Genomic DNA, 17,335 nt, shown 5'->3' on the forward strand with positions numbered 1-17,335 from the left:
CTGGTGAGCTGTATGTTTTAGTTACTCCTCCAGAAAAGTAGGTACAAAGCCAGGAACTGTGTGGACTGGACACCACAGAGCAATCTGACTTTGGGCATACTTCATACAACACTCATGAAAACGTCGAACTGCTGAGATCAGTGAAATCTGTAAGTTTTTGTGGCCAGGGGACCCACACCCCTCCCTGCCAGGCTCAGTCCTGTGGGAGGAGGGGCTGTCAGCTCCGGGAAGGAGAAGGGAGAATTGCAGTGGCAGCCCTTATTGGAAACTCATTCTACTGATCCAAACTCCAACCATAGATAGACTGAGACCAGACACCAGAGAATCTGAGAGCAGCCAGCCCAGCAGAGAGGAAACAGGCATAGAAAAAAACAACATGAAAAACTCCAAAATAAGCAGAGGATTTTTGGAGTTCTGGTGAACATAGAAAGGGGAAGGGCAGAGCTCAGGCCCTGAGGCTTATATGCAAATCCCAAAGAAAAGCTCTCTCTGCCCTGTGGACCTTTCCTTAATGGTGCTATTTGCTTTGTCTCTTAGCATTTCAATAACCCATTAGATCTCTGAGGAGGGCCCTTTTTTTTTTAATCCTTTTTTCTTTTTCTAAAACAATTACTCTAAGAAGCCTGTCCTAGTTTGCTAATGCTGCAGAATGCAAAACACCAGAGATGGATAGGCTTTTATAAAATGGGGGTTTATTTCACTACACAATTACAGTCTTAAGGCCACAAAGCGTCCAAGTTAACACATCAGCAATCGGGTACCCTCACTGGAGGATGGCCAATGGCCTCCGGAAAACCTCTGTTAGCTAGGAAGGCAGCTGGCATCTGCTCCAAAGCTCCGGCCTCAAAACGGCTTTCTCCCAGGACGTTCCTCTCTAGCAAGCTTGCTCCTCTTCAAAACATCACTCCCAGCTGCACTCTCTTTCTTCCCCCCAAGTCAGCTCATTTATATAGCTCCACTGATCAAGGCCCACCCCGAATGGGCGGGGCCACGCCTCCATGGGAACATCTCATCAAAATTATCTCCCACAGCTGGGTGGGGCACACTCCAAGCAAATCTAACCAACACCAAAACTTCTGCCCCACACAAGACTATAAAGATAATGGCATTTGGGGGACACAATACACTCAAACTGGCACATTCCACCCCCTGGAACCCAAAATGGCATTATCTTTCCAAATACAAAATACATTCATTTCACAAAAACTTAAATCATTTCAGTAACAAAAGTTAAGTACAAAATCCCATCAAAATCAGTTTAGGCTTGGTCAGTTCTAAAGCATAATTCCCCTCTAGCTATGGATCTGTGAACCTAGAACAAGTTATGTGCTTCCAATACACAAAGGAGAGACATTCATAGGATGAACATTTCCATTGCCATAAGGAGAAACAGTAAGGAAAACAGGGTTAACAGGAGCAAAACAGTTCCTAAAACCCACAGGACAAAGTCCATTAGATTTCAAAGTCCGAGAGTCATTTCCTTGGGGCTTGAGAGAGTGGGAGCCTAACCCTTCCCAAGGGCCTTTTCGGCAGCCCGTTCCTCTCCAAACACTTAGGTGAGTGCTCCAACATTTCCACACATTGGGGAGACCACCTTCTCGGCCCCACCCTCCTCAAACATCGGGGCAGCTCCCGGATTCCCTTCCATCTCCGGGTCACACGCTCAACCCCTTCAGAACAGTGTGGTGGCAGCCAGGCTCTCCCCAATTCCCTGGAAATGTGCTCCACCCTCTTTGGGACCTGAGGTGGCAAAACTCTTCCAGAGCATCGAGGCGGAAAGCCCGCCCTCGACCTCCAGGGCAAACTCACCCTTTCCATGCATGTGGGCTGCTCCGCTCTCCCAGCCCCAAACCTCTTGACTCCAGACCTCAACCTCCATGGCTCTGTCTTTGAAGAGATTTTTCCTTTAATTTTTTCCTTGTCTGTCTCCTCCAGTCCAGACCGGCAATGGCTCTGTCTATAAAGATCTCGCAAAAATTCTGTTGGCTTTGCATGAAGCATGCAGGGGTCAAAGCCATCAGACAATAGGAGTTTCCACAAATCCTTTCTGCTTAACTCCTTATCCAATCTTGGCTTGTCCTCAGGTTGGGCTGTAGCTTCTGGGATTCTACCCACTGGAAGCCCGTAATTTTCCAAGCCATCAACTTCTGGTTTCTTTGAACCCAAGAGTTCAGTTCTAAGTTTATCTTTCTCTGCTCGCATTTTACTATAAGCTGCAAGGAGAAGCCAGGATATGTCCTCCACACGTAGTCTGGAGATCTCCTCAGCTAAGTATTCCAGGTTGTTACTTCCAGATTCTTCCTTCCATCTGACACCAGGACTCAATTTTGCCAAATTTTGTGCCACTTTAAAACAAGGATCACCTTTCTTCCAGTTTACAACACATTCATCATTTCTGTTCAAGTCCTCATCAGAAGTATCTTTAGAGTCCATATTTCCACAAACAGTCTCTTTAAAGCAGTTTTGGCCTTTTCTATCAAGCTCCTCACAACTCTTCCAGAAATTCCCCCTTATCCATTTAAAAAGCCGTTCCAACATGTTTGGTATTTGCAAACTCAGCAGCAAAAGCACCCCACTTCTCTGGTACCAAAATCTGTCCTAGTTTGCTAATGCTGCAGAATGCAAAACACCAGAGATGGATAGGCTTTTATAAAATGGGGGTTTATTTCACTACACAATTACAGTCTTAAGGCCACAAAGCATCCAAGGTAACACATCAGCAATCGGGTACCCTCACTGGAGGATGGCCAATGGCCTCCGGAAAACCTCTGTTAGCTAGGAAGGCAGCTGGCATCTGCTCCAAAGCTCCGGCCTCAAAACGGCTTTCTCCCAGGACGTTCCTCTCTAGCAAGCTTGCTCCTCTTCAAAACATCACTCCCAGCTGCACTCTCTTTCTTCCCCCCAAGTCAGCTCATTTATATAGCTCCACTGATCAAGGCCCACCCCGAATGGGCGGGGCCACGCCTCCATGGGAACATCTCATCAAAATTATCTCCCACAGCTGGGTGGGGCACACTCCAAGCAAATCTAACCAACACCAAAACTTCTGCCCCACACAAGACTATAAAGATAATGGCATTTGGGGGACACAATACACTCAAACTGGCACAAAGCCCAATACAGAAAGCCTCAAAGACTTGCAATTTGGGCAGGTCAAGACAAGAGCAGAACTAAGAGAGCTCTGAGACAAAAGGCAATAATCCAGTGGCTGAGAAAATTCACTAAACACAACAACTTCCCAAGAAAAGGGGGCTGTCCGCTCACAGCCATCATCCTGGTGGACAGGAAACACTCCTGCCCATCACCAGCCCCATAGGCCAGAGCTGCCCCAGACAACCCAGTGTGATGGAAGTGCTTCAAATAACAGGCACACACCACAAAACTGGGCATGGACATTAGCCTTCCCTGCAACCTCAGCTGATTGTCCCAGAGTTAGGAAGGTGGAGCAGTGTGAATTAACAAAGCCACATTCAGCCATCATTTCAGCATACTGGGAGCCTCCCTACACAGCCCAGCAGCCCAGAACTTCCCTGGGGGAATGGCACTCACCTGTGACATAGCACAGTCGTCCCTCAACAGAGGACCAGGGGGTGCACAGCCTGGAAGAGGGGCACACTTGCAAGTCTCAGGAGCCATACGCCAATATCAAGGACTTGTGGGTCAGTGGCAGAGACAAACTGTGGCAGACTATTGCAGCAGCTTTAAAACTCCAGGATCACCAGGGAGATTTGATTATTAGAGGTACCCCTGCTCCCTGACTGCCCAGAAACACGCCCCTCATACAGGGTGGGCAACACCAACTACACACACAACCTTGGTACACCAATTGGACCCCACAAGACTCACTCCCCCACTCACCAAAAAGGCTAAGCAGGGGAGAACTGGCTTGTGGAGAACAGGTGGCTCGTGGACGCCACCTGCTGGTTAGTTAGAGAAAGTGTACTCCACGAAGCTGTAGATCTGATAAATTAGAGATAAGGACTTCAATTGGTCTACAAATCCTAAAAGAACCCTATCAAGTTCAGCAAATGCCAAGAGGCCAAAAACAACAGAAAATTATAAAGCATATGAAAAAACCAGATGATATGGACAACCCAAGCCCAAGCACCCAAATCAAAAATCAGAAGGGACACAGCACCTAGAGCAGCTACTCAAAGAACTAAAGATGAACAATGAGACCATAGTACGGGATACAGAGGATATCAAGAAGACCCTAGAAAAGCATAAAGAAGTCATTGCAAGACTAAATAAAAAAATAGATGATCTGATGGAAATTAAAGAAACTGTTGACCAAATTAAAAAGATTCTGGACACTCATAGTACAAGACTAGATGAAGTTGAACAATGAATGAATGACCTGGAAGATGACAGAATGGAAAATGAAAGCATAAAAGAAAGAATGGGGAAAAAATTGAAAAAATCAAAACAGACCTCAGGGATATGATAGATAATATAAAATGTCCGAATATAAGACTCATTGGTGTTCCAGAAAGGGAAGAAAAGGGTAAAGGTCTAGGAAGAGTATTCAAAGAGAACATGGCTTTCAAACCAGCACAGAATCCTAACATGAGTGAATCCGTACACATACAGGAAAATTTATCTATACAATATGATTTTACATCCCATTTAATAGCATACTATTCATACTCTTGGACTTTGCTTTTTTAATTACCAGTCTATCTTACAAACCATTCAGTTTCAGTATAAACAGTTTCACATTTTAAAAATCTGCATAATGTTTATCTGGATATATGATTATTTCTTTCTGCTATTGATGGATTTTTATATCACTACACTTTTCCTATTATAGTCAATACTACCACAAACACCTTTTACATACAGTATTTCACATAAGTGCAATTTTATCTGTTGGATAATTTTTGGAAATGAAATAGTGGACTTAATTTTGTACACTATGTATTTCCAAAAAACTGTCTGTAGAGGTTGGAACAATTAACACTTTTATAAATATTGCATGAGAGTGTTAATCTCCACTTGCAAAATCTCTCTGTTAACAATTTAACCTTTACTAATTTGGTAAGTGAGAGAGGGTTTGTAAATATAATTTAAATTTTCATTTCTCTTACTAAGAATGGGGGGTGAAAAAAAACAACTTTCATAAGTTTAATAGCCACTTGGTATTTACTCACTTTTGTTTTGCTGTTATTTTTAATTTATTCTTTTGAAATGTGTTAAGGGATTTAGTTCTTTGCTATATGTGCTATAAATAGGTTTGCCAGTTTATCTTTTGGCTGTTTTTAGTGATTTTTGTGTCTTTATTGGGATTTTTCTTTTCCTTGTTTATCAAACATTTTTTTTTTTGTGGCTATCCTACTTTGTTACATAATAAAATAATACTTCTCCCATGCAAAAAAAAATGGTACTAGAAGAACAAGAAACTTTCTAAGTGTTGCAAAATATTTTGAGTTGATTGGCCTTGTATGGGAGATAAAAGAAGCAGTACATTTTGAAGAAACAAAGGAAATGCCTTGTAAAAATTTAGTTTTAGAGTGATTACTTATGGTGGAGAAAGTGTTGCTTATTTGATTTTTCATTTCCCTGAAGAAATGAGAAGTGTGATAAGCATTTTAATAATTTTTAAGGAGGTGGTTTTAATTCTAGTATGACTTAATTTTTAAAAGAAATCAATTTTTCCCAAAGTTTTGTCATTGCTTTGTCCCAGTTATCCATGGTTCATATCTACCTTCTGTGGCACCTCAATTAAGTAACACTTTTGAAGGTAATTGTAATGTGTTTTTTACAATATAAATGAAAAACAGGAATATTAAGGCAGAATAATTTTACTCTGCATATATCAATGATGTATCCTGGAATGTGAAAATGTCCCTTTATAATTAAAAATTGAATTATTTCAATATTGTACCATTGTTCATGTCTTGGATGACTACAGGTTGTAATGGGCATCTGTATATCTGCAGTGGAAGAAATTGACAATTGAAATGTTATTTCAAAAAATCTGAATAATTGGGTACTGCCTGTGTTGCACCCTTACTGTATTTTTTTAAAGAATTAACTGCTTTTCTTATGGTAAAATTTATTTGTGATGACATTTTAACATTTACCAGACAGACATTTTTTTCTGTGCTATTTGTATCCCCAAATATTTAATACAAGTAGATATTGCATGGCTTGAGCATTGAGAAATTAACAGAATGATGACTCAATTTTAATTTCTATGGCCATGAAAATTTGTTTTGACATTAACAATGTTGAATTCTTATTTATAAGTATACCTAATGTCCATATTTCCCTTCTGTAAGGAATTGATCAGATTCTTTTTTTAAAACAGCAAGAACTTATGAAATCTTATAAATTCCAAGCCTCTTGTAGATTCCCATGTATCCTGTGAGAGAAATTATTTTGAGATGGAACAGTACAAATGCATTTTAAAAGGGAATGCATGCAGTGTACTGCCAAAGAGTACATATATAGGGAGCCAAATAATTCTGCAAAATAAATTAATAAACTAAAAGCAAAATTTGATCTTGGAAAAAAGGAACAAAGAATACGAGACCTTGGACATACCAGAAAAAGACTTTAAAAATGATCTTCAATATACTTAGGGATGAATTAAAACATGGAGAAAGAATTAAAGGAAATAACAAAAGTGATGCTATAGATTTAAGGAATAGAATTTAGAGCACAGAGATAAACCATACATATATGTTCAATTATTTGACAAGGATGCAAAGACCATTCAGCAGGGAAAAGAATAGTCTTTCAACACATGGTGATGGAATGTGGGCAGTTTTCAATGTCCATGCACCCATGTCAGCAGTTGGCCATTCAGAATTTGGATTTGTGCATCCACACAGTTGTGTGAGACACTGTTATAAAATGTCATATTTACTGATATCTCCTGCTGGTTCTGTTTCTGTAAATAGCCCTAATACAGTAACCAATCTGTGCATCCTCAGTGTTTGGACTACCTCTGAATTCCTCATTATTTTCAGCCTTCCTGCCTTTGTTTGAATGCTAGAAAACACTGAAAGTTTTTCCAATTCTGAGAGACACAACTGTGTCTCATAGACTTTCTAATCTCCTTGATTTGTGATTGAAAATAAAATATTTCTCTCTTAGAATCTCTGGTGTCACATAATTAGCTCTTCATGTGCATCAGGCCCAGAAATCTTGTACTGACCACTATCAGAATGGTGGAAAAGAATATTCCACCTATATAGTAATCAAACAAGAGTTGGGATAGCTATATAACTATATGACAAAGCAGACTTTATTTCAAAAGTCCTTGTCAGAGAAAAAGAAGGGAATTACATATGAATAAAAGGGGTAAAGGACCAAGTAGAAATAGAATCCATACATATTTCTGTACCTGACCAGATTGCTCCAAAACACAAGAGGTAAAAACTGGAAAAACTGAATGTGGAAATAGACATCTATAAAAAATAGTTGGAGACTTTAATAACAAATCTCAACAGAATACCTAGATGGAAGGAATGAAAGAATAAACTAAAATAATATATGCAAAATATTGCACTGCAAAACAGCAGAAAATATATTAAAGTGCATATGGATCATTCTGCAGGATAGTGACCCTCTAAAAGTTTTAAAAGATCAAGAATGAAATATTAAAAATCTCTTCATTTCACCACAATGCAATGTTTCTAGAAATTAACAGCAGGCACTGAATGAGAAAATGCACAAATATATGGAGGTTAAACAACACACTCAGTCAGTGGATTAGAGAAGAAATTGAAATAGAAATCTCTGAATATCTGAAGAAGAATGAAATAAAGGACACATCAAAACATATGGGGTGCAGTGAAGACAGTGCTGAGATGGAAACTTGTAGCCCTAAACACCTACATTATAAAAGAAGAAAGAACTCACATCAAGGTTCTAACTGCACATATGGAGGAACCAAAAAAAGCAATAAATTAATTTCAAACATGCAGACAGATTAAGAAAGATTAGAACAGAAATAAAGGAAATTGAGACTAAAGAAACAATGGAGATAAGGAAAAACCAAAAGATAGTTCTTTGAGAAGAGCAACAAAATTGATGAGCCCTAAGCTATATTAACAAAGAAAAAATAGAAAAGATACAAACAAATAAAATCAGAAGGGAGAAGGGGGACTTTATTATGATTCCACAGAAATTAATATGTATATAATAAGGTACTAGGAACATGATTATTGCAACAATTTAGAAAACTTATATTAAATGGAAAATTTCCTAGAAACAAATGCCAAACTACATTGACTATAGAAAAAATAGAAGTCCTCAACTGACCATTTACAAGTAAAAAGATTGAATCTGTCATCAAAAATATCCAAAGAAAAGCCCAGAACTAGATGCTAATCCAAGTGAATTCTACCAATCATTCCATGAAGGATCAATACCAGTCCTGCTCAAACTCTTCCAGAAAGTTGAGGATGAGGGACTATTATCTTACTCATTCTATGAGGCCATCACTCTAATATCAAAGCCTGGTAAATATACTAAATGAAAAGAAAATTGCCAATCATTTTCTCTTGTGAATACAGGTGCCAAAATCATCAAAAAAAAAAATACTAACAATTTGAACCAAACTGCCCACCAAATGAATTATACACCATGATCAAATAGGTTTTATCTCTGGTATGCAAGACAGGTTTAACATAAGAATATCCATTAATGTTTTACATCACACCAACAAAGTTTAAATTATAAGATCATTACAATTGATGCACAAAAGGCATAAGAACAAATACAGCATCATTTCCTGGAAGAAAACACTTCAAAAATTGGATTAGAAAGAAATTTCCTCAGCATGATAATGGGCATATAAGAAATAACTCATAGATAATACACTTGATGGTTAAATACTGAACCTTTCCCCTCTATGATCTGGAACAGCATAATGCTAACAACTGTCTCCATTGTTATTCAATATTGTACTAAAAGTTCTAGCCAAAGCAATTAGGTAAGGAAAAGAAATACTTGGCATCCAAATTGGAAATGACTATGTAATATTTCACTATTGGTAGATGACATGAACAAATTCATAGAAAGTCCTGGAATAGCTATAAGAAAGTTTCTTGAAATAATGGAAAAATTCAGCAAACTGGTGTGGTACAAGAAAAACATTCAATAAATCAGTAGTGTTTACAAACTGTGGTTCTAACCACATTAATGAGGATATCAAGAAAAAAACCATTTGCAATGACAAGTAAAAGTATCAAATATCTAGGAAGAAATATAATAAAGGATGTAAAGGACTTGTACTCAGAAATTTATGACATTGCTATAAGGAAACAAAGACCTTAAATAAATGTAAGTACATCCTGTTTTCATGGGTTCAAAGACCAAATATTATTAAAATGTCAAATCCACCAAAAATGATTACAGATTCTATGGTGTCCCAAGCAAAATTCCAACAGCCTATGTTGGAGAAATGTAAAAGCCAATTATCAAATTTATTTGGGAGGATAAGAGGCCCAGAATATACAAAAACATCTTGAAAAATAAAATGATGAATTATCCATACTTCCTTACTTTTAAGCATATTACAATCTACATTGGTTAAAACAGCATGGTACTTACAGAATGATAGAAATACCAAGCAACAGAATTGAATGGAGTTTTTGGAAATAACAATTACACACAGGATGAATTGATTTTTGAAAAGATTGTGGAGTGCACTCCATTGGGAAAAAATATTTTCTCCAAAAATGATTCTAGAAACGTGTTATACATTTCCAAAGAATGAAAGAGGACCCTTATATCACACCATAACAAAAATCATCACAAATTGGATCAAAAGCATATATTTCAGAGCCAGAAAAAAAACAGAAGAAACTGTTGGGAATCATCTCAAGTATCTTATGTTTGACAATGTTTTCTTGGACCTTTCATTTAAAGCACGGGCAATGAAAGAAAAATCTATAAATAAGATCTCCTCAAAATTAAACACTTTTGAGCATTAAAGGACTTTGTCACAAAGGTGAAAACACAACCTATCCCATGGGAGAAAGCATTTGTAAACCACAAACTGATATGTGTTTATCATCCAGAAAATATAAGGTAAATCTTAAGATAAGCAATAACAACAAAAACAACCCATTTTAAAGTGGACCAAAGGCTTAAATAGACATTTTTCCAAACAGGATATAAAAATGGCTAAAAAAGCACATGAAAAGATGCTCAACATCACTAGCAATTAGGTAAATGTAAATCAAAACCAAAATGAGTCATCATTACCAACCCAGCAGATATTTTATAAAACAGTATATTACAAGTGTTGGAAAGGATTTGGAGAAATAGGAACACTCATCAGTTGCTGGTGGCAATATAAATTGTTGCAGCCACAGTGGAAAACACCTTCAGAGTTCCTCAGGATGCTAAGTATAGAAGTACCATATGGCCCAGCAATCCAGCTAGTAGGTATATACCCAGAGAAATTGAAATCAGTTACAAACAGATATTTGCACACTGATGTTCATAGTGGCATCATTCCCAATTCACAAAAGATGAAAGCAACCCAAGTTTCCATCAACTGATGAATGGTTAAAAAGGACATTTCATATACATAGGATAGAATCTTATTCTGTAAAAATGAATAAAGCCCAGATGCATATGATAATATGGATGAAACAGGATGATATGCTGAGTGAAATAAGCTAAGCACAAACACAAATACTGTATGATCTCACTTCTATGAACAAATTATAACAAGCAAATTCATAGAGTTAGAATCTAGCATATAGTATACCAGAGGTAGTTTGCTGTAGAGAATGGGGATCCAATGCTTATTTGTACAGAGTTTCTATTCAATAGATTGTTAAGGTTTGGATATGGATAATGGTTATGGTTGAGCATTATTGTGAGTGTAATTAACAGTGTTGGTTTATGTATGGGAATGTCATTGAATGGGGTATTTTGGATTGTATATGTTACTAGAATGAAAGTAAGAAGATAAATCATGGAACTATATTACAAACTGAATCCTACTGGGGTTAATAGTACAAGTATAAAAATGTTCTTTCCTGAGTTATAACAAAGGTATGACACTAATACAAGGTGTCAAAAACAGGGTGGTAAATGAGAAAAATACATCTAATGTATATAATGTACTGTACAAGATAGTAGTTTTAATATTCTTTCGTAAATTGTAAGAAAGATTCCACACTAACACAAGTGTCAACAATAAGGGGTTATGTATGAACACAGTATATTTTACAACTTTCCTGTAAAACTACAACTTCTCTAATTAAAAAATAATAATTAGAAAACATGCTAAGTGAAAGAAATGAAAGCACTAAATATTTTATGATTTTACATATGTAAAATGGAAATATATATTAAATCTCTAGAGAGAGAAAGAGTCCAGAGCTTATGAAGGGTGAGGAAGTTTAGAGTGATTGAGACGTGACTGTAAGTGGTATGGGGCTTTTCTTTCTGGAGTAATGAGAAAGTTCAAAAGTTGATTATGGTGAAAATGCACAACTATGTGAATATGGGAAACCCCATTGATTGTACACTTTGCATAGATTTATGGTATTTGAATATATCTCAATGAAACTCTTACAAAAATAATAAAGTTGGTATGAACATTCTCATACAAATATAATGTTCCTACCAAGGACATTCTGGAGGAAAAACATAGCAGTGTACCTGAAGCCAAATAAAAAGTACATGGAACAAGGGCAGATTCAAATGAAAGTTTAACAATAATTATATGAAATATGAATAGTCTACTGAGTCAAAATGGTTTAGTGGAATTTAAAAACTATATATGCTTTATTTTAGAACTCATCTGAAACATACAGCAAGGTTGGAAGTAAAGGTGAAGAGGAGGGAACATTAACTCATTCATTCTATAAGGCCATCAACAAAATACCAAAGCCAGAAAATCTACTACAAGAAAAGAAAATTATGGACAAAATACATCATTAATATAGGGGAAAAATCATCAACAAAATATTTCAAATTACTTCAACAGTGAATCAAAAGAATTATAAACCATGTTATGCAATGGTGCTCCCACATAAGAAAATCAATTAATGTAGAACACCACATCAACAAACAAAAGTGGAGAAAACATGATCATCACAGTTTATGCAGAAAAAGTATTACACAAAATCCAGCATCCTTTATTTATGAAAACACTTAGAAAAATAGGAAAAGAAGGAACCTTTCTCAACATGATAAAGGGTATTTATAAAAAACAAACAAAAAAACCCACATCATGATAAACCGTTAAAGACTGAAAGCATTCCCTATAAGATCTTGGACAAGATGGGATGAGGCAATATGCAGAGTGGTGGGGTATGGAATATAGTTACTCCTCTGGGGCAGCTGGTAAATAGCCAGGAATTATATGAAACAGCATTTTGTGAGTCTTCAGTGACCAGTCATGCATCACACATTAGTCTGGAATGGGTGGATTGGCTGAGATCCATGCAAAACCTCTAAGTTCCTTGGCCAGGGGTTTGGCACCCCTCCCCACTAGACAGAGCAGACTGTTTTGGAACTGGCTTCTCAAGGGAAAAATAAGCAGTCTGTTCTAGGAACAAGAAGGAGGATTCAACCCAGCTTCAACTGCAGAATTAATTTAAAAAATTAATTAATTAACTTTTGGAGTTTGGGTGTTCTGGGTGCTGGAGAAGGGCTGGGATCTGGGAAGTGTGACACATAGAAGCAGACACCAAATTGGGCTCTCATTCTGTGGCTCCCCCAAATTTTTTAACATTGTTCCCCCTTTTCTTTTCTTGCTTTCTAACTCCTTATCTTTTTACACTTCAGTAGCCCCCTATGAAGGGCAGAATTAAAAAGTGTTGCAGAATATTTTTCCTGGTGAAAGAGATATGAGCCAAAAGTACATATCTTTAAATACTCTATACTGAAACTGACAAAACTTGGAACTGGGGAAAGACCTTAAAAGGGGATTTCTTTTCTTCTTTTTTCTCTTCTTTTTAAAATAACTATTCTAAGTAGCTCTTTACAGAAAGCCTTGGATATTTGCAACTGGCCACTAGACCAAGGCAAGAGCAGAGCTGAGATAGTTCTGACAGAAAAAGCAATGAACCCAGCAGAGGAGACAACTCTCTAAAGAGCATAACTTCCTCAGGAAAAGGGGGTGCATGGTCCAATGCAAGTGGCAGCTGTTCTTCAAAGAACTCAGACCCCAGGGAATGGAAAACAGAAACCAGCTTCAGTCAGCTATGCCCCTAACAGGGCCAATAATGAAATGCAAATCAAAACTATGAGATATCAAACACCTAACAGAACGGCCATTATCTAGAAAATTACAAGTACTGGAGAGGATGTGAGAAAGAGACACACTTATTCACTGTTGGCGGCAATGACTGTGGTACATATACATGATGGAATATTACACAGCTGTAAAAAACAGAACAAAGTCATGGAACATAAAATAACATGGATGAACCTTTAGGATATTATGTGGAGTGAAGTTAGCCAGATACAAAAGGGCAAATACTATATGGTTTCACTAATATGAACTAACATTAATGTGCAAACTTTTAGTTATAAGCTGACAAACAGGTTATCAGGAGACAGAAAGAGGGTACAGGTCATGCATTTGATGCTGAAGGACTACAGAATGTTCAACAGGATTGATTTTATGGATCCAGAAATCGATAGCATACTACTGTGTGATGGTAGCACAATATTGTAGCATTTGAAGCCAACAGATTGAGTTGGCAGATATTGTTTTTGGGCTCCCTAAACTTGTTTTTACTGATGCAATCTTGGCTTTCTTGAATTCTTGGTGAAAGGAATAGGATTTGCAGGGAGAGCAAGGATATCAGAAAGGTATGTACTGGATGTTTTCTGATAGGGAGCAGAGAAGCTGCTGACTAATAAATTCTGACTGAGTTGTACTTTTTTCTGTTTCAAGTTATTCCTTCATTTCTGTTTTATCATGTCCAATCAAAGCAAGACTGGAAGCATCTTGCTTGTTTCATATTCTGTCTTGATTTTCTAGGGACTCTCTTCTTTATGAGGTGAGGATTTCCTCTTGGCTCCTACTAAAGGATTAGGTATTTTTGTTGCTGCATTACCTGGAGGCCTACGTGGTTTGTTTACCAGATTTACAGGCTTTGGTAGTGGGAGAAATGGCTGATTGCATGACAGTTTGAAGAATTTGTTCACTGAGGTACCCCATGAATTTTCACTGGAATTTACTTGTGATGCAGAAACATCAGTAGCTTGTATGTTGTTTACAGTTGCTATTACAGCTGGAGCAGGACTGAATCTGCTGTGAGAGCTGCTAGAACTATTAAATGCACTGGACTTCATAGCACTAGATTGTGATGGAGCAGACATGCAGTTATCACAGTCCATAGACAAGTAAAGGTTGCTGTCATTCAGGGCTGTCAATCTGACACTTGCTTTTGTTTTGTTTTGTTTTTTTTCTGAGGCACATGATTAGGTAGTTTGATGGATTTGATTTTTTTACATGCATTGCATAAATTTTCTTATCCACCTCAAATATCTTGCAGTTTATTGCTTGCCTATAAACTGTATCTTTGAAAGAATGGATATCATAGGTAAGATCAACACTGAGGTTTTAAGAGTTTTCTGTTGTTCTCCTAGAACACAAACTCAATAACCCACATTGCATGAAATTCTTCCTTGTCATGATATTCTTTGGGAGCTGGAAATGACTGGGGATTCAATGAGCCAGTGCAATAAAATCATTTTTCTCCAAGTTTCCAAACAGGATTTGGAGTTTTTATTCCATCTAGCTCACTCATTCCAGCCATGGTTTTCCTGTTGGTGAACTTGCTAGAAGTACAATATAATACTTGTATTTTTAAAGAAGTTTGGAGCTTCAAAAAGTTTGGAACACTTTTCCTTACACAGCAAAATTTCATCTGTGAGAGCAAGACTTGATTAAACTCCTCACACATGACATGGATACATTGTATATGGAGTTCTGCTGTGGATATGCTGGTGTGATTATAGGCATAAGATGGTATCCATCACTGGGGTTTACCCTTGCACCCCCTACAGGCAAATTATGATTGAATTCTTCAGCTGTTTCAGAAGACTCAATTTGGTCATTCTCATTTAGAAAATACCTAAAAACATTATATACAAGGGCTGATGCTATTGCATTTGGATAAATCTGGCAAGTTCTTGCTACTAATATAATCCAGGAAATGCCGCTGAGGAAACCTAATATATTGGAATAGCTATTGTGACATTTGACTCACAGTTTGATAGCTCTCTGAGTTAACCTGAAGTTGTGAATATTTGGTACTAGATGTAAAATTTCATTGGATACTCTGCAACCATTAAGACTTCTTATTCATCTTACTGCTACATTTTTATTCAAACCAGTCATCTCATAGATCGAAATTTTCTGGATTAGTCTGCAGTGATAATCTTGCAAACAAAATATCAATCTTTATCTCATCCAGTTTGATAACTGGTAAACATTCCTCTTCATTTGCTCATAAATTTTTATTCTTCTTGTAAATTCAATTTATCATAGAATCAGTGGAAAGACACTTTGATCAACTTCTTGGTGAAATACACAAAGCAGGAATATCAGCACCTTTTGTGTATATTGCTAATCTATAAGATACAAAGGTGAACACTATTCCTCCAACATTTTCAATTACAGATTGTGGGAGATTTTATCATTTACTGATTTCTAGTATACAGTTTTTAACAGGTTATTTAATTTTCCCAAAATTAAAATCTAGGGCTGCAGCTCCTCTTCCTTTTCAAAAACTCAAAAAGTCTTCATTGTCACTAACAGTTTCTGTGTAATTGTGCAGTCAGTCTTCTAGGGGGCTGCTAAACTGATAGGAGAGGTAATGTCCCAATGCTTCTGTGGCAGCTGTGTTGTCTGTGATCCCTGAGTTGTAACAGGAAAGGGCATCATCTCCTGTGCCAACATCACAAAGTCACTTCTCCCACCTCCCACCCCCTGCAACCACCATTGCTGCCACCCTGGGCATAATCCATTGAAGAGGAGGGAGGGGAACTGCCTAAGCCCTGGGTCCAACCCACTCCCTAACTGGCACCTGCTGCTTTAAGTACTACTGTGATCCATTGATTTTGACAAGGCTTCCAAGGTGATACAATGGGGAATAAAATAGTCTTCCAAGAAATGCTGATGGGACACCTGATAGCCACATGCAAAAGAATGAAACTGCATTCATACCTCATACCATATAAAAATGCAAAATTTGACAGATATCTAAATGTAAGACCTAAAACTATAGTGTTCTTAGAAGAAAATAAAGAATTAAATCTTCATAACCTTGGTTTTGGCAAGGGATTCTTACAGATGACACCAAAAGCATGAAAAGGAAAATAGAAAACTTTGAACTAATCAAAATTTTTATCTCTCTACTTCAAAGAATAACATCAACAGCATGAACAATCAGCCAAAGAATGTGAGAAAATATGTGTAAATAGTATATCTGATAACAGATTTGCATTTACAATACATGAGGATGCTTACAACTCAATAATTTAAAAAATAAAAATTTTTAAATGGGGAAAGATCTAAACAGATGTATGCTTCAACTTGCATGATCCTGGAAAACTTTATGGTATGTTAAGGAAGCCAGTAAGAAAAGACAAATATTGTATTATTTTACTAATGTAATTTCAGGATGAGGGAAATCAACAGAGAGAAAGTTGATTACCAGTCATTTATTGCTGCAAGCACATGGGGAAATAGGAGGCTGATACCTAGAGAGTCTAAAGTTCCTTCTGCTCACTTTGGCTGTAGTTTGTTCTATTCTTTCCACACTCTCTTTTTTGAAGTAAGTTTTCAGATGAGAGCTCTTTATTTTATGAAGTAATCACTTTAAGATCTATATTTCCCTCTAAGCACTGCCTTTGCAGCATCCATGCATTTTGGTATGTTGTATTTTCATTTTCATTTGTTTCAAGATATTTCCTAATTTCCCTTGTGATTGATTCACATGTTGTTTAGTAGTACATTGTGTTATTTGCACCTTTTGTAAATATTGTTTCCCTCTCTCTTATTGATTTCTAACTTCATTCCATTGTGGTTGGAGAAAAATATGGAATTATTTCAATATTTTAAATTTCACTATTAACTTATTATTTGTTAGTTTAGCAATTAATTTATTATTTAATAACCTAATTTATTGGTATTGATTTCACTATTTTAAAATTTTTATTTAACTGATTAATGAGTCAAACAAGACTTGAATGTTCCAACCACTGTTATCTAGCTAGACAAAAGCACATCTAATCTGAATTGGCCCACCTTACAAGTGTAGTGGCCTTAAACTTAAGGAAACCAGGTATGTAATCAATCTGTGCATGTTCAGTGTTTAGACTGTCTGTAAACTCCTCA

The 17,335-nt window shown here is 36.9% G+C and overlaps 1 pseudogene; it reads right to left on the minus strand.

Annotated features, from left to right (window-relative positions):
- Positions 1 to 13,719: 13,719 nt before the first annotated feature.
- LOC119525788 lies at positions 13,720 to 15,877 on the minus strand (annotated as a pseudogene).
- Positions 15,878 to 17,335: the final 1,458 nt, after the last annotated feature.

Source organism: Choloepus didactylus (genome assembly GCF_015220235.1).
Source record: "Choloepus didactylus isolate mChoDid1 chromosome 26 unlocalized genomic scaffold, mChoDid1.pri SUPER_26_unloc2, whole genome shotgun sequence".
NCBI classification, from domain to species: domain Eukaryota; kingdom Metazoa; phylum Chordata; class Mammalia; order Pilosa; family Megalonychidae; genus Choloepus; species Choloepus didactylus.